At 37.8% G+C, this 26,587-nt stretch overlaps 1 long non-coding RNA gene across 5 annotated transcripts in view; it reads right to left on the bottom strand.

Annotated features, from left to right (window-relative positions):
- The window catches only part of LOC119243621 (uncharacterized), a 353,580-nt gene that overhangs the window by 97,740 nt on the left and 229,253 nt on the right, over positions 1 to 26,587 (bottom strand). For all 5 annotated transcript variants that reach the window (XR_008551547.1, XR_008551544.1, XR_008551546.1 and 2 more), the window contains exons 3-4: positions 15,781 to 15,900; positions 9,695 to 9,804 (exon numbers count right to left, since the gene is read on the bottom strand). This is a non-coding gene — a long non-coding RNA (uncharacterized LOC119243621). The remainder of the gene's footprint in view (positions 1 to 9,694; positions 9,805 to 15,780; positions 15,901 to 26,587) is intronic.

The following is a 26,587-nucleotide window of genomic DNA, read 5'->3' on the forward strand; positions in this document are numbered from 1 at the left end:
TGTGCCATTCTCACTGGTATAAGGTGGTATCTCAATGTGGTTTTGATTTCCATTTCCCTGATAAGGGATGCTGAACATTTTTTCATATGCCTGTTGGCCATTTGCATTTCCTCTTTGGAGAAATGTCTTTTAAGTTCTGCCCATTTCTTGACTGGAATGTTTATTTTGTTTTTGTTGAGTACTGTGAGTTCTTTGTATATCTTTGTGATCAGTCCCTTATCAGTTGACTGGAGTGCAAAGATTTTTTTCCCAATCAGTGGGGGTGTCTCTGTTTTGGTCAATGTCTCTTTTGCTGTACAGAAGTTTTTCAGTTTGATGTAATCCCAAGTGTTTACCTTTTCCTTGACTATCTTTGCTTTGGGTGATGAGTCTTTAAATATGTTATTGCAATGTATGTCTTGGGGTGTTTTACCTATATTTTCTTCTATATATTTTATGGTTTCAAGTCTTATATCCAGTTCTCTTATCCATTTTGAGTTGATTTTTGTGCACAGTGAGAGTTAGTGGTCTAGTTTCATTTTTTTTCCTGTGGTGGTCCAGTTTTCCCAGCACCATTTATTGAACAAACTGTCTGTGTTCCATTGCATATTCTTTACTCCTCTGTCAAAAATCAGTTGTCCATGTAAGTGTGGCTTTATTTCTGGGCTCTCTATTTGGTTCATTGGTCTGTTTTTGTTCCAATACCAAACTGTTTTAATTATTATGGCTTTGTAGTATAGCTTGAAGTTTGGAAATGTGATATCTCCTTTCTCCTTTGTTTCCATCAGTAGGGGTTTAGCTATTCATGTTTTTTTTTTTTTTTTTTTTGTGGTTCCATACAAATCTCATCAGTATTTGTTCTATTTCTTTGAAGAATGCATTGAGATTTTTATTGGAATAGCCCTGAATCTGTATATTGCTTTTGGTGGGATGGACTTTTTTTTTTTTAAGATTTATTTATTTTTATACAAAAACCAGGGTACAGACCAGAGGTATGGAGGGTGAGGATTCACCAGAGACAAAGTGGGGAACAAAACAGGCAGACTAACCGAAATACACTGCTGAGGGGAGCAGTGGGCGAGACAGGAGAGGTCTGCTACTCCATGCGGGTATCCCTGTGGCCACCGGGTATCAAACCAGCACTGTAGAGGCTGAGGACAGCTTCACAGCACTGAGCCCAACCGCCTGAGCCACCAGGGAGGCCCAGGATGGACATTTTAATAATGTTAATTCTCTAATCCATGAGCAGGGGATGTCTTTCCATTTCTTTATGTCTTCTTCTATTTCTTTTAACAGTGTTTTATAATTTTCTTTGTATAGGTCTTTCACCTCTTTTGTTAAGTTTATTCCCAAGCATTTGATTTTTTTTTGTTTCAATTATAAAAGGATGGTTTCCTTGATTTCTTCTCCTCAGATTGATTGTTTTTGTATAAGAAGGCTACTGATTTTGTGTGATTTTGTATCCTGCTACTTTACTGGTTGATTATTTCGAATAATTTTTCTGTGGAGTTTTTAGGGTTCTCTACATATATTATCATATCATCTGCAAATAGTGATAGTTTTACTTCTTCTTTCCCTATTTGGATCCCTTGTATGTCTTTCTCTTGTCTTATTGCCCTGGCTAGGACCTCCAGTATTATATTGAAGAGCAGTGGTGAGAGCGGACATCCTTGTCTTGTTCCTGATCTTAAAGGAAAGGCCTTCAACTTTTCACCATTGAGAATAATATTGGCAGTGGGTTTGTCGTATATGACTTTTATCATGTTAAGGTATGTTCCTTGTATCCCAAGAATTTCAAGGGCCTTCATCATAAATGGATGTTGGACTTTGTCGGACGCTTTCTCAGCATTTATTGACATGATCATATGGTTTTTATTTTTCTTTTTGTTGATGTGCTGGATTACACTGATCAATTTTCGTATGTTGAACCATCCTTGTGCCCCTGGAATGAATCCCACTTGATGGTAGTGTACTACCATCCCCTTGATGCACTGTTGGATTCTGTTGGCAAGGATTTTGTTGAGGATTTTTGCATCAGTGTTCATTAGGGAGACTGGTCTGTAATTTTCTTCTTTTGTGCTGTCTTTGTTTGGTTTTGTTATTAGTGTAATGTTGGTTTTGCAGAACATATTTGGTAGTATACCTTCTTTTTCAATTTTTTAAAAGAGTTTGTGTAGGATAGGCATTAATTCACTGATGAAAGCTTGGTAGAATTCATTTGTGAAGCCATCTGAGCCTGGGCTTTTTTTTTGGGGGGGTGATGTTTTGATTACTGCCTTAATTTCACTATTTCACTGCTTGTAATTGGTCTGTTTAGGTGTTCTATTTTCCTTTTTGTCCAGCTTTGGATGATTATATCATTCTAGGAGTTTGCCCATCTCTTCTAGGTTGTTGAATTGGTTTGCATATAAGTGTTCATAGTAATCTCTGATTATTCTTTTGATTTCTACTGACTCTGTTGCGATTTCTCCTCTTTCATTCATAATCCTATTTGTATTTGTTTTCTCCGGTTTTTTCTTTGTAAGCCTGGCTAGAGGTTTGTCTATTTTGTTTGTTTTTTCAAAGAACCAACTTTTGGTTTCATTGATCTTTCGGATTGCTTTTTCAATTTCCATTTCATTTATTTCTGCTTTGATTTTTATTATTTCCTTTCTTCTACTGGCTTTAGGGTTTTTTTGTTGTTCTTTTTCTATGCAAGCTTATCTTTCAAATTAAAAACTATGCTCTAAAGAAGAAATGCTAGCACATATCAATCAGAATTCCCACAGGAATGCTGTGTGGACTGTGCATGTGCATTTCAAGTCCTCTATCCAACATGAAAGGCTTATGTGCCTCTCCGGCCCTCTGCCAGGCACTATGCAGGCTACTATGCACTGGAGACAAGTCATTAAAACAATCCTTAGCCTTAGGTAGTTTATACCCTAGTGCAGAATATAAACTAACAGGCAAATTAAAGTACAGTGAAAAAAAATACCACATAGCGAGTTCTGTGGGTGTGAATGGGAAGAGTAGTATACAGAATTGAAGCAAGCAAGAAAGTAAATTGGAAGGGGGGATAGAGGGCAGAACCAGCCCCAGACTGATGGATGTGAAAATGAGAAGACTCAGATGAGAGAGAGAGTCTGTGTCCCTCGAAGAATGGAGCTATGATTATGGCGGCCAGAACAAAGGGCAGGGGGCAGATGTGGAGGCACTATGGCTGATGCTTCAACAAGAAGGACGTGCTCCGGGACAGATGAAGTGGTCAATGGTGCCCGACACTGCCAGGAGAGCAAACAGGATGAAGACTGAAAAGTGTCTACTGAATCCAGCATAAAGAGATATTAGTGACGGTAAAGCAGTTTTAGTGGTGTGATGGCCCCAAATTAAATTACACTAAATTGTGGGGAAGAGCGGGCAATGAGTAAGGGAGATGACAGAGTAGACAGGGCTTTCATTAGTTTGGAGCATTAAAGGGAAGAGAGAGTGAGGCAGGAGTTAGGGGCCAGTGTTGGGTACTGAAAAGATGAGCCTGGCACGCATCTGAGGGACAGAGCCAAGAAGTTGGTGAGCCAGGAAATGCAGATAATCAATAAACCAAAGTCACTTAGAAAGTGGAAGAAATGGGGTGAAGGGCCCAGAGGGAGGGGGCTTAGAAGGGAGTTTAGCTTGGGAAGGAGCAGACAGTGTCACTTCTACCACTTTCAGGAACAGAAAGAGCAAAGAATGACCATAGACACACAAATATGTAGAGCTCAGCTGGAACAAGTTGAAGAACTAATATATTCTCTTTATTATCATGGCTCTAATGTCTCACTCTCATTCCTCAGAGGAAGTACCACATTCCATTCTAAAGCTGAAAGTGATTGAATAGACTCAGGACATTCTGATGACTGCCCATCTGAGCTAGACTGAGCAAGTAATGAACGAGCCAAAATAGATCTAGTTGGAGACTAAGACAAAGTAAATAATAGAAAGGCTGCCCCACTAGCTCCAACTCCCCAGTGCCCCAGAGAGAGCGCGGATATCACCTAATATGAAGCTGCAGACAGCTCAGCAAACTCCAGGCAGATGTACCACAACATCGCTATCAACTTCTCCCACCCAGGGACTGGCTGCGGGATGGGGCTGTCCCAGTGACAACTACTTTAGTGATTAAAACACAAAGGTATGAGGAGCAGTGTAAGCAGTAACCCCAGGAAGGGCCCAGCCCAGACGGCCTTCATATAAGCAGGCGCGAGCACCACCTCGGGGAATTTGCTCAGATGTGTATCTCCTGGCTGCACCACATCTGGTAGTAAGACAAAGTGGAAAGAAACCAGATTTAATTCACACAAATACTTAGCTTACCTTTCTAAGCCCTAGGGTAGGATTCACAAAATGAAGAGGTTACAAGCAGGGGAAATAGACACCGGGCAGATGAAATAGCAGGGCCAACTGACCAGTCATCAAGGCAGGTTAAGAAAAAACAGAAACTGGGCCTCCCTGGTGACGCAAAGGGTTGAGTGCAGCACTGTGAAGCTGTCTGCAGCCTCTGTAGTGCAGGTTTGATTCTGGCGAGCCAGGGAGATACCCACATGGCGCGGCAGACCTCTCCTGCCTCACCTGCTGCTCCCCTCAGCAGTGTCGTCAGTCCATCTGCCTGTTCTGCTCCCCACTCTGTCTCTGGTGAATTCTCTCTCACCCACCTGCACCTCTGACTATACCCCAGTTCTTGCATAAATAAATAAATCTTAAAAAAAAATTGAAACTAACCACAAGGCCACGTTCTTTACACACAGCCTTTCTCCTCATTATGTGCTGCCTTCTTCTACAAAACCGTTTTGTATCTAATTTGCTCATAATTGGGGAATCAGGAAGCCAATGTTAGTTCACCAAGTTGACTTCTCATTGGCTCCAGAATTGGGAGGGTCTGAGCCTGCGGATAATGGTGGTCGCTACTGGTATGAGGCTGGGACAGTAGGGCTGGCGGATGCACCCCCTTATGTGCCTTCTCGGGTCCTCTTGAAATGCGCCCCACCAATTTTTCTCTTTTGTAATTTCTTTACCATGTTCCACTTTCCTTAGCCTGTAAATGCATTTGAATATACTCACCCCTAAATACCCAAGCGAGCTTTGTCTAAGCACCCAAACTCTATGTTTCTCTCAAAGTAAGGGAGGCAGTCCCCCACCAAAGCATGCGTTCTGTGCGCAGCCCACTTCCATGTTGGACATGGCTCACTCTGATCAAGAAGATGTGGATGAAGTCATATAGGAACTTCCTTGCTCAGTCTCAGGTGACCCTCCAGAGCTGCTTTTGCTGCTTGGAATATTCCAGCCACCCTGATAAGAGGAATGGGAACTGGTCTCTGACTGGGTGAGTTCTCAGGCCAGGCTCTCCGAATTTCACAGCAGAGTGAACTGACTGAAAAAAGCACAATAAACAGAGAGATCCATCTTTAATTACCAAAATGGAATGGCTATCCCGGCAAAGGTCCATCAGAGCAGTCAACCAGGAACTGATTGCAGTCTATCACTTGCCAAATGCTCACTTGAGACCCAGGATATTTCAAAGTAGGCTATGCACCTTTATTCACTCGTTCCAAATTTATAAAACACATAATATACAGATCCTCACTGAGGCCCTGCAGAACTAAAGAAATAAAGCAAGATCCCTGACCTGGAGTCACTCATTGCATCGCAGGAAGTCAGAACAGGAATAAAAATCATAATATGCTATCACAGATTCAATTCAGAAGTAGCACAAGGAAGGATTTGATTAGCTCTGTCTGGGATGGAGATACAGGTAGGAGTTAGACAAGTCTTTATGTACACAGTAATGCATTAGCAATGTTTCAAAGGCACAGAAGGAAAAAGAAAACTCCACATAGAGCACAGCATTTACAAAGTCATGAACAGAACATGGAAGCAAGAACTGAGAAGCAGGCAGGGTCAAGAAAGGCTTGTGGCTTGTCCCAGGGAATGTGGACGCCAGCATGGGCTAGCAGTCTTAAGTCAGGTAACCGCACACTCAGTCTCTACTCTGGCCCTTACCTGGTGTGACATGGGGTAAGCTACTTAACCTGCCCACGTCTCAGTTTTCCTATCTATGAAATAATGATAATTAAAAATAATAATAATGTGTTCCAATATCAATTCAAGGTTCATAGTTGTGAATAAAATAGATATGGCTCCTGCCCTCAGAGAGCACATAGTTAATACTGAGGATTAGAAAAAATGAAGCTGTGAATATGCCCGTCGTTGTGCTAGCTCAGAGGGAAGTTCACTGACTGTAACCACCATTAGTACTAGAATGAGATTAGCTTTAATGGAGCCGTAGCAATAGGGGCTGAGAAATCCTTTTTGAGCTATAGAGATAATTTAGTAAATTCTAGAAAACTTTAATCACCTCCATTTTCACTGTATTTAGATAATTAACAAAAACTTGTTTAACTTTCTTTCAAATCAATGACTAGTGGACTGCTGCTTCAACTAACTTACTAAAATCTTGTGAAGCCTGTGTGCAGCCAAGGTGAAGTGTCCTAATTAAATGACTCTCTGCTGTTCCATCACTGAAAACCCCTAATCCAGAGAAAGTTGCTAAGGCTCTTAATGACTTCATTTCCTCCTCTATAAAAAAAAGACGGGGAGAAAACCTACGTTATGGTTCTGTAAGAATTTAAAATAAACAACCAGAAACCTGAAAGCAAAAGCAAAGTATGTGATGAGTACAGAGCAGCAACAAAAGTTGTCATTGCATACTTTCAGGGAAAGGAGCTAATATTATGATACTTTAAAGAGCATATGGAGACGAAGAACCACAAAATATTTGTAAATTCTGTATGTATACCCCCGACGGGAATTTGTTGGGTGACCCTTGTATCCCAGAATGGCAGAAAGTAATTTTGATTATAGATTTCTAAAACCAAAATACATGCTCTTATATTTAAATAATATAACCTAGTCCCTCTAAACCCAGAGCTATATAATCTGCAATGATTTCTTAAAAACTATTAGCTGCAAGAAAATACTCCTTCATTTTAAAATTAGCAAATGACAAAGAAAGAAGATTGTCTCATGTCTTATAAGAATAACTACAAAACTGGCATTTAGAATCAAGCCTTGCCTATTTGAAGGCAGGAAGCCAGTAGCCAGGAGTATATTTACAGCAGGAGGCCACAAATATTCTATTCCAGTAAAAGCATGAAATCCATCTTTGTCTGCGAAGCACTTTATATAAGGTTGAAGATGTACTCCTCTGTCCCTAAATCTCACTGTACTAATTTTATTCTCACTTTCTTTTCATGGCCATCAATATCAACCTCCTTAAGTCATCAAAAACACTATTAATACCTGAGCCAGGAACCGTGCTGTGGAGCATACCAAGTGCACTGAGCTTCCAGATTAAACAAGTAATTACACAAATGCCCTTTAGTGTACATTTACCAGCATAAAATCTGCATGAGGGAAAAATAGCCAACGTTATACATTTCTAAACACAAATACACCGCCTGAGTTAAAAAGGAGAGGCTTAATGAAAATAACAGAGCTTTAAAAGAGAGATTTAAAGCCTAAATGTAGCTTAGGGCAAGTTGGGACTTTTCAGCCTCACATAGGACTACACCACCAAACAGTGGACAGGAGCTTCACTGGGGCCCAATGAAATAATACTCTCTCACCAAGAAATATATAAATACATTTTAAGTGGGAAATTTGGCTTCATTTGCAAAAGCATGAAAACCCTAAATATTTTCTGCATTGTGTTTCCCTTATTGTTTTTAGTTTCCCTTTTCTGGTAAGGTTTGGTGGAATCATGGTTGAAAACAGGGAAAATTAGAGAATAAAATGAAATCTTGAAAGACTAATCTTTAACCTTGGGAATTCAGGTGTGTCAAAAATAAAATCAAAATAATAATTAATAATAATAAACCTCCCAGCTCTGTGCAATCCATCATCCACCTTGACACAGTGTGGATAACCTCTTACTAGGAGTGTGAGTAGCTGAGAGTTGAGAGAAGAGACACAGGCCAGAGTTACCAAAAAACTGGAAATGTTGCAGTGAGGCTGGCTCCTAGTGATCACTTAATCTCTCTTCCACCTGAGACCTTCTGCTTCACACCTCCTCTACCAGCACCTTCACCAACTCTAACTCCATCACTGCTGCAAGTGTCACTTCCACCCCACACCTCCAGCACCCCCACCTCCACCTGCAACCCCACCAGCTCCTCCACCACCACCTGGATTGCCTGCAACAATCAGATTTGATTAGCAAGAGGTAACACATAATGCATAAATGCAGAGCATCTCAGTCATAAAATTGTCAATGCTTACATGTTTGTGATCCTCCACACCTTTATAAGTAAATCACAATTCTCAAGATGCTCTTTGCAATGCCACTGGACCCAATGTAGTACCAATTCTACCTCTGCAGTTACAGTGGATATCTACATTCCAGGTTCTAAAGAGAGACTATAACTAGTGACTACAACACGGGTTAAGAAGCTTCTGTTACTAAGTGCTAATGTACCCGGTTTTTTTATACAGTGTAGTGAACATTTGGTGTTTAACACTTGGCCTCAGAAATAGAATAATTTATGCTTATTTACCTAGAGAATGCAGATGCACTAATTCTGAACATATTCTGAACACTTCCCTTTAGGTTTCAAACTCTTCCAAGGTATTTTTCTTGGCTTATTAAATCTGAACATTTCCTATGTTTATTTGCACAGAAGAACTGGGGTACAGGCCTGAGGTATGGGGGGTAAGATGTCCCACCAGAGTCAGAGTGGAGAACAGGACAGGCGGATCTACTGAAACACACTGCTAAGGGGAGCATCAGGTGAGGTGTGGTGCGTCATATGTGGGTCAGCTCCCTGGCCGGGATCGAACTCAGGCCATAGTGGTGGTTGTGCTGAGCCCCAACCCCTAGGCCATCGGGGAGGCCCCTGTTTTCCATGTTTATTAGTTACTGTATTTTCTCCAGAATGATTTGGGCACCTACCAACTTCCAGAAGATCCTTATAAATTCATCACAGAATTAGAGGCAGGGAAGAAGAATTTTCCAGAGAATGGGAGAAAAACAGGGTAGGAAAACCAGAGGATGAAGAGAATAGGCAGAGTGTTAACAGGATGGATCTTCTACTACTCCCCGACCCTGATTCCTTCCTGTCCATCAGTCCGTTCTTCTTCCAAGACCAGCTCCATTCCCTTAGGCCCTGGCCATTTACTCTTAAGGAGGATGTGTGTGGGTGTGTATGTGTATGTGTGTGCACACGTGGAAATGTGCATGTGAAAATGATAGAGACAGAGAAGATATACAGCATTACAGTGTTTTAATGCAGGTTACGTGTATGTGTGTTTATTTTAGGAGTACAGGTAACCACCTCTTTATGTAACGACACCACACCCAACACCAAAGTACCAATAACACCGGACGAGAGTCCACACGGGTCCTCTCTACCCTTTATTCCACCCTCCTTCTGCCTCTGGTAGCCTCAGTTCTGCAGTCAGAATCCAAGGATCTGTTTTAGTTTGGCTTTAGCTGTTCCTTTGCTTTGTTTCTTTACAGTCTACATATGAGCGTAACCATCTGGTATAGGCACTTCTCCTTCTGACTTATTTCCCTTCCCATAATACTCTCTTGACCCATCCATATTGTCACAGATTCACTTTATGGCTGAGTAGTGTTCCACTGTGTGCATCTACCACATCTTTTTTTTCTCCGATCACAAGATAGTATTTTTAGTCAGAAACTTACCTCCCAGTTCCGTGGCCTCTCAGACCTGGTGCTTGCCTCTCTGTCTCCCTCTCTCAGGTGGTGAGGCATCTAAAGGCACAGGGACATGGACATCGGTAAACATTTCTTCCCTTAAAAAGAAAGAAAAAAAGGACTGAAGTTTAATACTGACTCACCAGTATTTTTGCTCATTTTAATCCAATTCTGCAGCCACTAAATACCCAATTGTCCAATTCTTCTCCCAGGATATTACCAAAACAATGTGCTTCCCAACCATTCTTTTTCCTTTTTCTACCCATTCTTAGAGTTCTAAAACCTAAATTCTTTTCTTGAATTAATCAGAAAGAATGTCCCTCACAGATTCTGTATTTTCGTATGAACTGTTCTTACTGAATTAAGTTCTCATCTTCTGTCCTGATTTCCACTGAGGACCTTCCAAGGAAGTAGTTCCTTAAAAATGATATTCTGGGGACACACCGTTATGTGGCAAACTCCATAAGCCTGTGTGGGAATGATGCTTGCCAATCTCACAAGGGCCATCACCTCCAAGGAGAAAGGGACAGGAAGAAGAGGTATGACTTTTTATCTGTAATATACTATTTCTTCATCCAAAGAGTGGTACAAAATATATTTAGGACAATATGAAAAGTATGCAGGAGCAGGAGTATATTTTCTACAGTACTTTTCTATATACTAGGAATGCAAAATGTAAAAGTGAAGAAACCATCACTCAAGACTCTCAGGTATATGGAGGGACCTTATGGAGATCACCTTCCTGGACAGCAGCACTTCTCCAGCTGCCACATGCATGTAGGTTATCTGAGGGTGTTGTTAAAATATGGATTTGACGTGAGTAGGTTTGGGCATGGCCTGAGAACCCACATGTCTAGCAAGCTCGCAGGTGATTTTGGTCCCGGACACACAGCAAGAGTAGTGTGACTTCTCGGTACATGGCAGTGCCACATTTTGACAAGAAACATCTCACGAGGCTCAACTCCAGAAAATGCTGTGCTTATCTCAGTGATTGGCTTTTCATTTGTACGGGCTGTAAATTTTATTTCCCTCTTTGCCTTGGCTACTAGGATGCGCACAGGTATTTTCTATCCTGCTACCTATGTTGGGAATGGCACACATTTTTATTAACTAATTACTCTGGTTTTATTTTCCTACTTATAGTTATAAAACCTAATTCATATAACTAAGTCATAATTAATATAACTGTACATTGTATTCCATTGTTTTATATCTCTTTTGCAAAATCCTTCAAATCCTCTCAGTAACAAGGTTCAGCATACTTAAATTAATTCATAACAAAGATGCCACTGTTTTAAAGGAGCTCACAATCTTGAAAGGAATAGTGTCATATATCAACCTAGATGGGGTACATAGATCTATATAGGACCTATTAGATGGAGTATTAAACTCTGCATGAGAAGACCTAGAATGCCAATATTAATAATTTCACTCTTATCATTTACATTGATATTTAGTCATTGACTAAATATCTAACAGGTGCCCAGGACTGGTATTTTATCTCATTCACTTCTTCTATCATTTGTCACATGTGATCATACCTGGTAAGTTTGTGAGGTTTATCAGTGAACTTTAAGGATTCAGCAAGATCATTCAGCCATTATGTCATGGGAGCTGCAGGTTTAAAATTCACATATGGGTGACACTGATGCTTATTCTCATGGTTAAACAAGATGCCTCCATGGGCTTCAGAGGTGAAAAAAGTTTAATCTGAGACTTAATGGCTAAGAAGGGAAGTTGACAGTTCCAAAGCAGACTAAGGAGGTGCAGAGAGAGAGGAGGAAAAAGTTATTCCAGAAGAAAGGAACAGCACATGCAAACACAGATGTGAAAATGCAGAGTGTGCTTGGGATGGACCCCACATGAGGAAGAAAGACAGATAAATTGGGGGCCAGACTCCAAAGGGACTTGGACACGTTACGGAAGCATTCTGCAGGCAATGGAGAACAATAGGACATCAGGGAAACAGATTAGCGGGAGGGAGAGGATTTAGAAGGGTTGTATATGAAAGATTTTGAGTCATTAAACACTAAGACTTGTTTTCCCTTAAATGTGGTGAATGAGGAAAAGATAGAGGCTGGCGCTTAATCCACCACCCATATTCCCAATTTGATAAACTAATGAGACATAGTAAGGAGAATGTAAGAGATCAGCAGCAATAAGTCAGGAGTCAAGAGATATATAGGTCGGGCCTCCCCGGTGGCACAGCGGTTGAGCGCCGGGTTGCGAAGCTGCCCGCAGCCTCTGCAGCGCCGATTCGATCCCCGGCTGCAACCCGGCCACCGGAGGAGGGTCCCACAGGGCGCGCAGACCTCTCCTGCCGCCCGCTGCTCCCCTCAGCAGTGTACTTCGGTCCCTCAGCCTGCTCTGCTCCCCGCTCTGGCTCTGGTGAATTCTCTCACCCTCCCGCGCTTCTGACTGTACCCAGTGCTTGTATGTATGTATGTATAAATCAATCAATAAATCTTAAAAAAAAAAGAGAGATATATAGGTCATCAAATGTGTTTGTGGTCATGGAAACTACAAGAATGAAAGGCATCCCTCCATGATAAAACAATGATAAAGAATCACAGTACCGCCCGCTGCTCCCCTCAGCAGTGTGCTTCGGTCCTTCTGCCTGCTCTGCTCCCCGCTCTGGCTCTGGTGAATTCTCTCACCCTCCCGCGCTTCTCACTGTGCCCAGTGTATGTATAAACAAACAAACAAATTAATAAATAAATAAAAACATGCCTCTATAAAAAAAAATTTAAAAAAAAAAAAAAAGAATCACAGTAATACCCATGCTAAATAATCTGTAAAGTCGCTGCACCGAATTACATCCACACAAGTAGTGAAGTGCCCGCTTCACCACATCCTCATCAACACTCACTCCTTCCTGGATTTTTAATTTTGGCTAACCTGACAGATGTTAATAATATCATATCATTTCTATACTCTACTTTTCTTGGTTCTAAGTATCTTTTCATCTATTTGGGGGCATTTCTGTTTATTTTGCCTCTTTTGAGAAGTCTGTCCATTTTCCTATTGGTTGCATGTCTTATTTCTCTTGATTTGTAGAAATTCTTTGTATATGTTGTGTGCTAATTCTTTATTATTTCTATACACCACAATTATCTTCTCCCAGCTTAACTTTTCCTATTTCCATAGAACCCTCTGAAATGCCAAAATTTCTCTCTTAATGTAATCAAATATGTCAACTTGTCTTATTGACAATATGTGCCATACTTGTCTTATTTACAATAAGACCAAAATGGTCTTAATCAATGCTCTTCCACCCTGATGTTGTATTTTTTCCCAATACTTTCTTCCAAAAGATTTAAACTTTTGCTTTTCACATTAACATATTTATTTCATCTAGAATTTCATGGGCTTTTTTCCATGTGGCTAAACCGCTCGTCCTGGTGTCATTTTTTGAGTAATAGATCATTTCCTCACAGATCCGTGAAGCAGTCTCTGTTCTACCCCAGGTCTCCTTTCGTGAAGGGGTCTCTGTCTAGGCTCTCCGCCCTGCTCTGTTTGTCCACCCGATTTCAGCAACACTTCACCTTGATCACCAGAGTCTAATGGCACCAATACTTCCTTATTCATAATCTTCAGGAAGTATCTTGGTTATGCTTTGTCCTTGTCTTTTCCATATGAATTTTAGGATTAGCCTATAAGCTTCCCACAAACCCCTGTTGGAATTTTGAATGAAACTGAATCTTCCAATTTCCTTAACAGACATTTTTCATCTTACTCTGTCAACCCAAAACGTAATAGGGCTACTATCCCATCTTAGAGACAAACGTTTGTTTACATATATTGGAAAATTTTAGTAACTTGCACAGTATCATAGGCTCAGAAAAGAACCAAAGTTTCTAAATGGCTGCTTTTGGTTACTTGGTTTCCTCATTTATTTATTTTGAAGATTGTGCATATCCTTTTTTCCATCAATCGCACTCCACAGACCCCGAATGGGGAATCTGTACACAAGACTTGTTCATTGCTTCAGTGATTCTGATCATAAGAACAAGAAGGACATCATGAGTCAAGAGAAAACAAGACTCCAACATTTTTTACCTGAACTTAGTCTTTCCTCCACTTATGCCCTTTCTTCTCTTGAACTCATCAGTCTTTTATTTACATAAAATTAGACTTTTATTACACACAGCAGAGGAAAGGCAGGACTGGTTTCTTTGCTCTCGCCCTGTGTTTTCAGTTAACTTGTGTGGATTTCTGTGATAACAACGGGATTCTTTAAATTGACTCTGTTACTGTTTTTGGAAGATATGCACATAAATATTTAAAGAATTTCTGTTTCAGAAATACTTTAATAGAGCTGAGCCCCAAAAAATGAATATCCAATTAGTAGCAGCACAAAATCACCAAGAAAGTAGAGATTCTCAAAGGACACACGATTTCAAGTATTTTGGCTAGCTGAAGTACCTTCTAATCACAACCTGAATTTTTCAATGTAGATATTACAAAGATTTCTTAGAAACTATGCTCAGATTTTATTTTTTTGTGATTTTAATTTTTATCCAAAATTCATCCCTAGCCAAAAATTATTTTGAAGAAAAAGAATTTGAAATAAATATAGATTAAAGTAGTAAGTTCACAAACCAAGCTATCCATGTGGTAAAATATTTGAAAAATTTAAACCTCGCTACTTAACCCACACAAAAAATTTCAATAGTATATAATATGAAGGCTTGTGGTATTAAAAGGTGTTAATTAGTTTGATTTTCTAAAATTATATTTGTTTACTTTCATCTGTGAATCTGTACTGCTCTTTAAAATTGTATGATCTTTTGTTGAAACAGAAAACAAGTCCTACAAAGTTGTTGTTATTACTGATAGTTAAAATAGTTTATAATTTGAGAGTGGGTAGGAATTATTATGGTGTAAACGTATGTCAACCAGAAAGACAAATGACTACAGTATTACCTGTTCTCCCCACCCCTTCTCCCTCCCCCAGACAAAGCCCTGGATACACTGTGTGGGAACACTTCCAAGAGGCAATATTCACCCCACCAAGCGTCTCCCACAGTACACAGCTACTGGTACCTCAGGACAGACTGAAGAAAGAAAAAGGGAAACAGGAAAAGGGGCAGACAGCTGGATTAGACTGTACTGTGTATATTAGTGATGGGTAGACTTCAAAAGAGTTAGAGGTTCATTTTGGACAGGTGCCCAGAGATTCTCAGGCTTACCCCAAAACTTCCATAACTTCTGATTTTAAGCTACAATTCCTCGGAGACCAGACTCTTGGTCTTCAGTCGTATTTCATACTCATAGTCCTTACAATCAGTGTTTGCTATGAAACTGTAAACTTTCAGAACCCTGAAAAATGAATTATTTTAAATAGATAACTAACAAAAATGGCATGTTTTAAAGTTTTGAAGAAAAACTGGAAACAATGCCTCCCCGCCCCAGGGAGAAACAGAAATGTGCATTTCTATGTTATTTGATTTCAATTTAAAACAATGTTAACAATAAGGCTTGGAACACATTTGGGGGACAGGTGAACTCGTCCTATGTGTCCGACTCATCCACGAAGACTGATAACGGCAGGGCCTTAACTAGCAAGAATCCACATCCACAGCCTCCAGGACTGGGGGTGAGGGGGACAGACAGGAGGTCTGGATACTGGAGACAGAGCCAGGCTGAAAGAGTTGACAAGGAATTTTTCTGGCACTCAATTTGCAGTGACACCTTTTGACGAGTACAGAGACAGTTACCTTTCCAAGAATATGACTGTTCTCTAGACTAATTATCATGTGTCTTAAGAAATGTGTCTCTAAAATGGCTCATGTAAGATTTATTATTAATAATACCGACTATGAACAAGTTATTTTTATAAGAGCTCAAAAATTACTCTTTGCAGGAAATAAAAAATTTCTGAAGATAGTTTTGAGATGCATTAAACTAATTCAGTGTTTGTTAGTGTGGTTCTGAGTAAGACATGGTTTTATTCTTCTCGGAAATAAAAAACAAAACAAAACAGAAGACCCAGCATAGGCACCAAATAAGCAATAATGAAAGAGACGCACAATAGTTTTTGGTGTGGTCAAGAGAATCTCGTTTCTACTGACCTTACACAGTGATCACAGAGGACGGTTTGCCTGAGTTGATTTATGAATACGCAGCTTCCTGTATTCTGCATCCCACAGCAGAACTCCTAATGTCCAGTCTCGAGGACACTGCATCAAGCTCTGGAATAGATGGAAGTAACAAAGACTGTCTAATAGAACTAAACACATTAGCAAGTCGAGCTGCCTTTGAACCTTATGAAAGAAATTTACAATTCATCACATACACAATTTTACTTCTAAAGGCTTGTAAGCAGTAACAGCTCGAAAGCAACCAGCTCTGTTTAAATAGTCCAAAATTCCTCAATCTCTGGAAAGCCAGCATCATAAAACTATCTGATGTCAGTGCAGATTTTTACTTGAAAATGTATAGTTACTGCCAAAAGAGCAGCCGTTTCTTTCTTTTTTTTTTTTTTTTTTTAGGTCTGCATGCTCTCCTCTAATAAAAGTGTAAAAATTAGTAACAGTTGTCCCATGTCAATCGTATGCTGAAAGCAGATCCTCAACAGATATGAAAACTAGACCAAGACCCACAACTCTGGATAGTTCTTTCCTAGGATTTTTCTGCAGCAGACCTCATTTGATATTTCAAGCCATTTCTAACTAAGACAGCACTTGTAATTTGAACTACTTTGTATCACTTTGCCCATACTTTTTAAAGCTTCTCCAATAACACTTCTCTTATTACTTAACCACATTTTTTAATTTTCTAAATAATATAATAAATACCATAAGAAGACCAAAATCACTAGCCTCTATGGAATCTACTAATTACTAATAAGGAACACCAAATGAGGGTCACAAGTAACAGGCAGAAATATATTCCATTGTTTATTAAATTCAGCATACAATTTAAACATTGTCATATCCCAAACATATTCCCAGATCCATTCATATACAAAACAAAATGAGCAATATAGAGCTTTAGGCCCTGTCTTTGTCTTAGCTTAGGACAATATGACTGATTGAGAGTTAACATGCAAGGGGAAAAAAAAGAAAGAAAACTCATCAGTTTTTCTCCAAACCATTACAGAAATTGATACTGGGCCTCTAATTCAGGAACACCTACTATGTTCAGTGTTTACCTTATGAACCCATCATCAGAAAATATAAATTGAATTATTCATGTGCATTAAAATAATAAAGGGAGGCAAACCAGTAAGCCACTCAAACTTTCTACTAGATTATCATCATGTCTTTCTTACACTTTGAAATAAACATTGCTTTTGGTAATAGGTCAGTAATTTCTGTAACATTTATTTATTTTAAAACATATTAATTATTGCATTAAGGCTGTGTTGGTTTACAACACTGTGTATGTGTTAGGTATACAGGCTCACACTTCTATAACTTTTTTAAAAAATTCTGAGTATCGTTAACACATGTCCACTCAAATAAATTAATGTTTACATTCCCCTGACACATTTGGCACAAACAAGCCTGCATGCGCTCTCAAATAGAGAAATGGGAAGGAGTTTGAAAAGGCACTGAATAAATTATAAAGAAACAATTAGAACTCATATTTTTCCTCTAAAAGCCCTCAAAACAAGGAATATGATAGTGTATATTTGCTTTGATTTGCAGGATGAATAATGTACATCTTTGAAATTTTTCCCAAAAAAAGAGACCCACATACTGACCTAACCAGTTGAAAAGTATCAGAAGCCTTACCCCTAAGTCAGTATTTAATTTACTGAACAATTTTCAAAAATCACAGACACAAGGTACTTATGCCTAAACCTCTTTGGAAATTGTGTATTGACAAGCTCGTGATTTCTTGCCTCTATATATTTAAATTAAGACTTCAATACATAAAGCAGTAAACGCATTTATTATTAAAAAGAAATTTCTTTAAAAATTCAAATCTTAACTTATTAAAAAATATAATAAAAGACTTTTTTGTACTTTAGTATGCAAGAATTAGATTGCTTGACCTCTCTTTTAATGACTTAATTAGCTGTACTAAACCCCAGCTGGGCCTCTGCTGACAACATCGCTAGATATTTCAATCAAGCAGTGTTATGGAGAATAAGTAATAAATGCTACCTTGTCGCCATACAGTCCCAAACCATAGTGCATGCTGGTAATGCTAAATTTGATCAGTATGCCTCATATTTCAATTAGTCGTGGTCTGAATCACTAAAACTGTGTAATGTGTATGAATTCCTGATATCAGATACAGAGCCACAGGCTCCCACAGTTAGAAGCCATTGGGTTTGCTTTTATTAGCAGCCAATTAATGGCAAAAATCTGCATCGCTTTTAAAATTTATAACCTCTATTCCAGCTGCATCCACGGCTTCTGCTATACTGTACGCGATCAGATCCATATCACTGTCGCAAGTCAAACAGCTGCAAGCCGTATTCTGTCTGCAGAAGTAAAAAATCCTTTCATACAGAAGCTTTTTTTAACCTCTTAGAAGTTCTTTTCAAAGCCCAGCAGCACCAGTCACTTTGCGACAACGAGCGATTTAATACAGAAAGAAAGAAATCTACACCAAGGTAGCCTCCTGGGATGTGCTAGGTTTTCAAACGGAGTGAAACCCAACCACTGCGGCACCACACAAGGGCAAGCAAAGCCACTTCTCCTGACCAAGGCTAAGAAAATATAAACATATAAAACCTGACCCTCATATGGAGTTAACCCATTGAAGTCTAGGGAGCCATTAAAATTGTGGCATCACACAAGTTTAATATTAAGCAACTTACATCGATCTTGGTATTCAAATCTGTGTGCTGGAACCTTAGATGCTTCCCTAATAAAACATCTGTGGAGATCACATTCCCCCATCAAGAAGCAGTTTATAGCATACCTCGAGATTTCTAGACATTATTTTTAGGACGCAGCGCCTTTCTGACACATGATAAGACAGGAAATTTAGAGGTGATCAGATTTAGTAACAAAGCTTAATTCCTTTGTATTCCTTGTGCTGTACTTTCAAGATTATGAAAGGAATAATTTAAGCTTTACGGTATTTTATATTTCAGGTTACCTTATACATGCAAGCCTGTGAGGTCTGAAATGCTATGATATCTGGCCATTGAGACACTTTTTGGGAAAACTGAGGTACAGTGTTTTTTCCCTTTGTCTTCTATAAAGTACTATAAAATTTTGCATTACTTACTGGATAGTGTAGATGCTTGTCATATTTAAAAATGTTGATATGTTATTAAATTTATATTAACACAGGGTCATGTAGAAAAAAAGGATTTACCTGTGCAAAGAGGAGCGTGAAAAATGACTCGCCGACTGTAATACATGGCAATAAAAATGCAGCACTGGGATAATATAAGCTGCTGCCGTGGCTATTTAAAGACAATAAAATCCTATTTCACAAAATTCAACTACTAATAACCAGCATTCTTTCTAACGGCTTAAATACTGCAGTAAGACTTATAATGCCACTGTGAAATCATAAGCTAGTACTTCAAAGTGTTGTATCTGTTACAAATTTAATCTTCACTGCTTTGTCACAACTGATTTCATCCCAGCGGCTTGGAGATGCACACGGCAGCACTCCTGTTGTTCCAGACAACCTGAACCAAACTGCTAAATACCTGTCTGATGCCCAAGAATGATTATAACAACATTGCCCATGAAACCTCCGACAGCCCACCCCCCGAAAAATGTGCAATTAGTGTGTTACAGTTAATAGAAGAGGGAAAGTGTCCTTCACTGTGTTGACAAATTGTAGGCATTTTAATGACAGAGATGAGTTCTGGGCTGCCCCTCCTGGCTAGCCCAGTGCTGTGTTCGTGGTACTTCAACTGTGATTCTACTGGTGATACTTGATGTCAGGGCATTTCATGATTAGGGAATGTAAGTTCATATAGGTTTCAATCTCAAGTAGGTTTTTTTCCTACCTGCGGAAAGATTATTTCATTAGGTCTCATGGATCTTAGAAAATCATTTAGATAGAGATTTCTATCTAAATACTGGATGCTTTTGTCTTTGAGAGATGAGATTCTATGCTCCTGCTCCCTCCCAGCTACACAGTAACACACGGGGCTCAGCAGAGGCACGGGTGCTGATGGGAGCAGCTAAATGAATGTGTTTATGAAGTTGCCCAGTAAAGCAGGCAAAGGAAGAGGCATTGAGATCTCCATGCATATTAGAGTTTAATTATCAAGCATCACTCCTCAGAGTGATGGAAATTTATAACTCTCAGGGTCAATTTTGGGTATGTCAACTGATACATGGATGTTGCACTATTATACAATGTGTACAAGTATGTCAATACTAAATACCCATTCCCCACAATGACTCTGTGCTATTATTTGACAAAACAGCATTTTATATTCAAAAATCTCTGAATCTCTTTATATTCAAAAATCTCTGAAAATTGGTAATCCATTGCTCCCCTTATGGGGCGTCCTATTTCATTTGTCTGTACAAAATAATACAAAATTTATCTGTACAAAATAATACTTGAAAGTATCTCTCAATGAATATTTAATTACCAAGTGCTACGGTTTAAATTTACCAACCAAGAAAAACAAAAGCATAAGCAATTATATGTATTATACATCTCAAGAAACTACTGAGATGCCTGAAGTTCTTGTCAAAGACCACTCTCCTCTATGGAGCATGTGTTATCATCATGTCTAAGTTAAGCATAAATATGTCTTCAGTGAATTTAACAGCTTAAGTGATGGCACAAGATAGTGTTTTTTAAAAAAAGAACAAGATTTTGTTTATTAATGACTTGTATCAAGTAAAATATAAACAAATCATAGTTAACATAAAGCCATAAAAACCCAAAGCAAGCAAATTAAGCAAGAGCAGAACATGCTGATGAAAATACCCCATCTTTATCAGGAAAGAATTACATTATGTTGAGCAGATTTTTTTATTCTTCTCATTATGCCACGTAAAGTGGTTTCGTTCCAAACTACAATTGGTGTAAGTTCAAATACATCCTTTAACTAGCATGATAGGGACACCATTAAACATATATTAAGTTGCCCATATGCAATTCACACTTGTGACTTTTCTCTGCCATTCATGAATTATGCAATTATACCGAACTCATGGAAATGACAGTGCATTAACTGCCCACTGTCATGTATTGTCTCTTCCGTGTCCTTGTACACACATTCCCCGGTTCATTATTCATGGATGCGTCTATGCGAGTGTGAACGTGCACATATAATATGGAGACAGTCACCCGTGGCAAACAGCAACTGGACACCTATCTGTGAAGACAGCTCTGTATACACTTCATTCCCAAAGCCAAAATTTTACCAGGAACACCTCCACCCTGGTAATGGATGTCACGTGGCAGACAAAATTAATGCCATCATTATAAAGCAAACAACGAGAGTCTCTTCACAAGTGGAGGGATGAAGGTGGTCCACAAAGGTGGAACAGAGCCCCTGTATTGTTGGCAACTCCTTTTCTTGCTTTTTTTCCCCCCTTAAAATGTTTTCTCAGCATGACTGAAATCTCACTGGAACACTCTTTAAAATAGTGTATCTTGTGTTTCAAATTTTTACCTCCCTCTTCACATGTAAAGGTATAATGACAGCAGCTCTCTCACAGCGGACACTTACATGAAATAGTGTGGGGAGAATGAAAATGTGGTGTTTTCTCCATTGAATGTTACAGACACTGAGATTATTCCAAATTCCGAATGAAACACCCTGTTTCTCCCGCTGTTGGGACACACTCCTCGGGAAGTTTCACCCATTTCAGTTGCTCAGTTCACTGATGTACTGAGCATGCAAATGCATTATCTGTGATGTGGGGAGTGGTGAGGATTCTTCTGACATTATATCTAACAGAAGCAGAATCGTCCCTTTCTTTTTAATAGAAAAAATTTTATCAGATACTGAGGATTTTAATTTGTGTATAAAGAAAGAAGCATCTTTAAAATGTTGCTTCGGGCAATAAAAACAGGATTTAATGGCTTAAACCACAGAAAAATATTTTTCCCACAGTGCAGATTTCAATTTCACTGCAGACAGTCAAATGTCCATATTCAGATTTTCTTTAAAAGGCCTTTTAGGCAGATAGTCCATTCAGTATGAATTATATCTATACAAAAGTAACTGGAACATGTTTTTAGAAGAAAAACAATTATTCTATAGTGATCTTTGCTACACTCTTTGTGAAATATTGTTTAAAACTAAAACTGAAATAGTAAGGGTTCATAAAGAGATTTTAAGGGCATCTTTATTATAAACATGAATTAAATACATAATGTCAAACAAACTATATTTTTCTGGAAATTGCAACTTTTCCTCATGATTATACATGCTTTTCTTTTTGATTATTTAGTTCTTTTTCAAGACAAATTTAAAGCTAATCATTGTTGTTCTGCTTTCATATTTAGAAACGACTTACATAGTTTACATTAAATATTGCTAAATACTCTGTCAAACTCAGCTTTAAGTTCTTCTCTGTCTCAATTTAAAAATGCAATCTCAACATTCATGAATTTTATAGATACTGAAATTATAGAAGGCTTCTGCTGGTTTTAATTAGACACAGTGTGACTAAAAAGCTAAAAAGAAAAATGCCAGTAAGTACAAGATCAATTTCCAAATCAGAAAGACAATAAAAATAAACAGATGGAAATAGTCTACCTTTGAATTGTATCATTTAGGAAATATTATCCTAGCTAGAGGAAATTTTTGCAAAGGTCCAATCACTGCTAAAGTATAACAGAAATAAAATGTTACTTTCTAACATGCTGTATTTTTTAATACATATAACCTTTAACTCACAGAAACAGTTTTAGCAAGGTAATAAACACACCCAAGAATAATTTAGAATAAATGCAAGTTTTCATCGCTACTATATTCACTCTCATCATAAATAAGGTGTGACCAGTAGAAGGCACTGTTACAATAAATATATACATACAGCCGCTCATTTACAAACTGGTTGAACATTCTAAGGAGAGGTTTACTAACTTTTCACAGTGCAAATTCTTTTCCATGTAGACATTAAATATGTGTCTGTCCAATGAAAGTGAAGTAAAAGCTCCTATCGTCCTTTTTTGTGTAATTTTTACTCATCTAATATAATACAATTTTATTACCCTTGTTTTTGACTTAATTAACAAACAAATTCTGTGGCCCCACTTACCACTTTTAACACTGCATTTAAGAACTCTTGCTCTCTGGAGTGACAACTCTGGCACTGACGAAAAGGTACACAGAGATTCACATAGACCTCGCTCGAAAACAAGCTTCTGTTATATTCTTATTAACCTTTAGAGGTTTGGTCCTAATTTGCTAGAGCAGGCCGGGTCCTTACTGGAACTACTTGGATGTAGGAAAATACCTCTAATTAAATCTTTGTCAAACGTGCCACAAACAATGTTGTTTAGTTTGTGTTCCTATGTAAAATCTCTTGAACGCCTCTCCAAGTTTACAAAATCCACGTTAAAGGAGCTAGCATTGCAAAAAAATGTTACGGCATATGTTTGGATTTTTGTATTTCAGAGTCCTGACTACTTTATCTGAATTACAGATTTAGAGCTTTGTTATGTGTGATAGTTATGATAATATGATCACTAAAGGCACAGAGACAGGGAGACTCAAATCCCTCTGAAAATCCCTTTCTCTATTTCCTACAGCTGCAGCAGGAGTTTAATATCTGATAGAATGATGAAAAAGAACAGGCCGAACTCCAGTTTTAATAAAAATTTTAACAGGTCTACATATAGTTATGAAAAATGTTATTTGCAATGCCGATTTTTAATAAAATTTTCTTAAACCAAAGAAAAAATCCCCAAGGGGAACCTGTTATGAATGTGTTTTTCATATGTACTATTTAAGGCTCTTTAAAGGTTATGAAAGTGACTGATAAAATAAGTTCTATTCTATACAACACAAACCTGAATGCACTTGCACTTTTGCATTTTAATCAAATAAATAAGCAAAGCGTTCGTTTTGTATACTGGATCAGAAACAAGTATCATATGGCGTAGTCAATTTTTATCATTAGCAATAAAAATTCACATTGTTAAATAAGTGTAATTTAAAACAAGTCAAAGCATGGCTAACATCAAACTATTCTTCAATCTATGAATGTTTGCGTCTAAGCAATAATACATTCCAGGAAGTGATGCTGCTGCTGGAGTTTTCTCAATTTGAGAAATTCTATAAAATTTGAGAACATGCTATATTTTTATGAGAAAAAATAAATATGTGATGAGAAAATAAGAAATGTAATTAAAGCCAGCTACTTCACAATTTCTAAAGAATCTCTATTTAAAGTAAAAATACACTAACTACACAGAGACCTGCATGGATAGACAGCACCCAAAATACATGTTCATTATAATAAAACTTTCTAGAAATAAAATCACGAGACAGTAAGTCCATACCCTCAGAAGTGTTTCTATGGTCACAAAAAATGGAAGATAGGTGTTTACAGGAGATCAGAAAGAAACTTTAATTTACTGTCTAATCCGCAGCAACTTTAAAATGGGGAAGCCTTATAGTGCCAATATACCACATACAGATTCCGTTTTAATCCTTAAAATGTGTAGACTGCATTATTCCTTTGAAAGTCACCGTATTCCAGTGAAGCGCTGAGTTGTCTCATGGGTGCTCATTGCTTCTGAAACTTTCTAAGTACTAAGGAAAGTACTGTGTGTGATATACAAATATTTAAAAAAAAAAAAACCTTGATAGAATTTTGAATTAAAACTACCTACACTCATATAAGGTAACCACTCTATTCTTTATAGAGGGACATGCAAACATTAACTACAAAATAAAGCCTTTATTTTGTCCCTAAATAGTCACCTCTGGAAACATTATTATATGCTCAAGTGAGGAAAGTAAAATGTTACCTTCTTTATTTAGTCTAAGAATTGTACAGTTGGAATACTGAGACATCTTCTAACTCTCTAGGTTTCTTTTACCTATAATAGAAAACTGACAGCTGTCAGTATATGCCATATAATCCTACATTTATAATCCTACTATGTGATAATTTTTTAAATGACTGACAATTCTAGAACCAAGTCAGAATTACTGACCTAATTTTTTCACTTGCTACTTCCTATAATTTTAGTTAAAAGACATTTTTTGATTAGGGCAGGGACCAGTGACCTAAATCAGGGGATTAAAAAAAAAAATTGGTGTGGAATCAAAGTAACAGGTAACAAGAATTTTTGTTTTGGGATTACAGTGGATTATCTTCAATCAAATTCTCTTTTTCATATCCTATTGACATCCTTGACATCACATGAATAGGATGGCAAATTTCTGAGATATTATATGAAATGCAAACCTTTACATAGAAAATTTTGTGACTACACAAAAAGATGGGGAAAAAAGTATCACTGCAATGATGCTACCATATTAAACATGTCTTAAGTTTCCTACTGAAAGTACTTTTAAGCCATGTGAAGAAAGACAGTTGGCTGTTTCATAAAAGTATTTGCTGTCCATTATAAAATAAACTCTGTGATGCTAATTTAATATGCTCTAATTTCACATAGTAAAATATCTTTCTAAAATAAAAACTGGAGATCTTTTACTTTGTCTAGAAAAGCACCAAGAATTTTATCTATGAGAATAATTCTCCTTGGAAAGTAAGAAATCATCTCATTTAAAATGAATGTTCAAGCCATTAATGAAAGCACCTACAAAAACCTCATCCTTCTAGCTGAATACAGCCTTCAAGCAAAATGGATCTGTTGTGCATCAAAATACCTAATTAAACTGGGATGTTTATTCTCTTGAAAAAAGACATTGGGTATTAGTTAATAAAACAATTTTACTCTTGGAAACTACACTCTACGAGCAGTCAAACACACACATACACACACCTACCACAAAGCTTAAAATATTAAATACAAATAAAAGTATTAACTGGCTACCATATAGAATTTATGTGTAATATTTTTATTCAATGACCAATAATTTATCACTGTAACCAAATTCTGTATTTGTCCTATAAATTTTACTATCATGTGCAGCCAGTGTATTTTGGCTTTCAGATTTAAGCAGCCCCTGAATAAAATGCTAGGTTGTGGAAAAATAAGATGTAGTCCCTTTCCTTCACAGACAATGCACTTTGCAATTTTAATTCCTAAATTTAGTTATACATTTTAAATGATTTAAACATACGGCATGGGGGGGGTGGAATTCATAATTACCTGAAAAGCTCAGGCTGCTATTTGTATCGTGAGGAAACAGATACAAATTTTAAATACTATCTAAAATGATGTCATTGCTTAACTTTCAAGGTTTCCATAGAAACCACTTGAGGTATTTCTAAACCACAGTGATTCTAACCATTAGTCTTTACAAAGGCTTTTGTAAGTCTCACTGGTGATTTCTGCCCCTCACCCCAAAACTTGATGGGGAAATAAATGACACTGAATATATATATATATATATATATATATATATATATATATATAGGGTCCAATTATGGGATACTTTTATGAATAAATATATTTATAGAAACACAGAGTGACATGGGAGGAAAGCGTGTGAAATAAATTCCTCAAATAATTCTCATTTATTTTAGTTGGAAAAATGGAATATGACCCATTTGTCGATATCGTCAGAGCAAATTATCATTAATTGCATGATTGTGTATTAAGCAGTTCCTATCTCTGAATTTCCTCACTGACCTTGATCTCTATGGTCCTACCTGAGGATTCTGTGTTGTTATTAACTACATGTTTCTTACTTCATCAAATGTGTTTTAAAATCTAATGGAATTTTCTTCAAGATTTTCCAAGACCAAGAGTACCTGAGAGATCAATTTTCTTTGTTTTCGTACTCTACAGTAATACCACCCGACAGCCTTTCTTAAAGAAAGCGAGATAACTCCG

This window comes from Talpa occidentalis, unplaced genomic scaffold (assembly GCF_014898055.3).
Source record: "Talpa occidentalis isolate TD23 unplaced genomic scaffold, MPIMG_talOcc4v2.1 talOcc4.13, whole genome shotgun sequence".
Taxonomy (NCBI): Eukaryota; Metazoa; Chordata; class Mammalia; order Eulipotyphla; family Talpidae; genus Talpa; species Talpa occidentalis.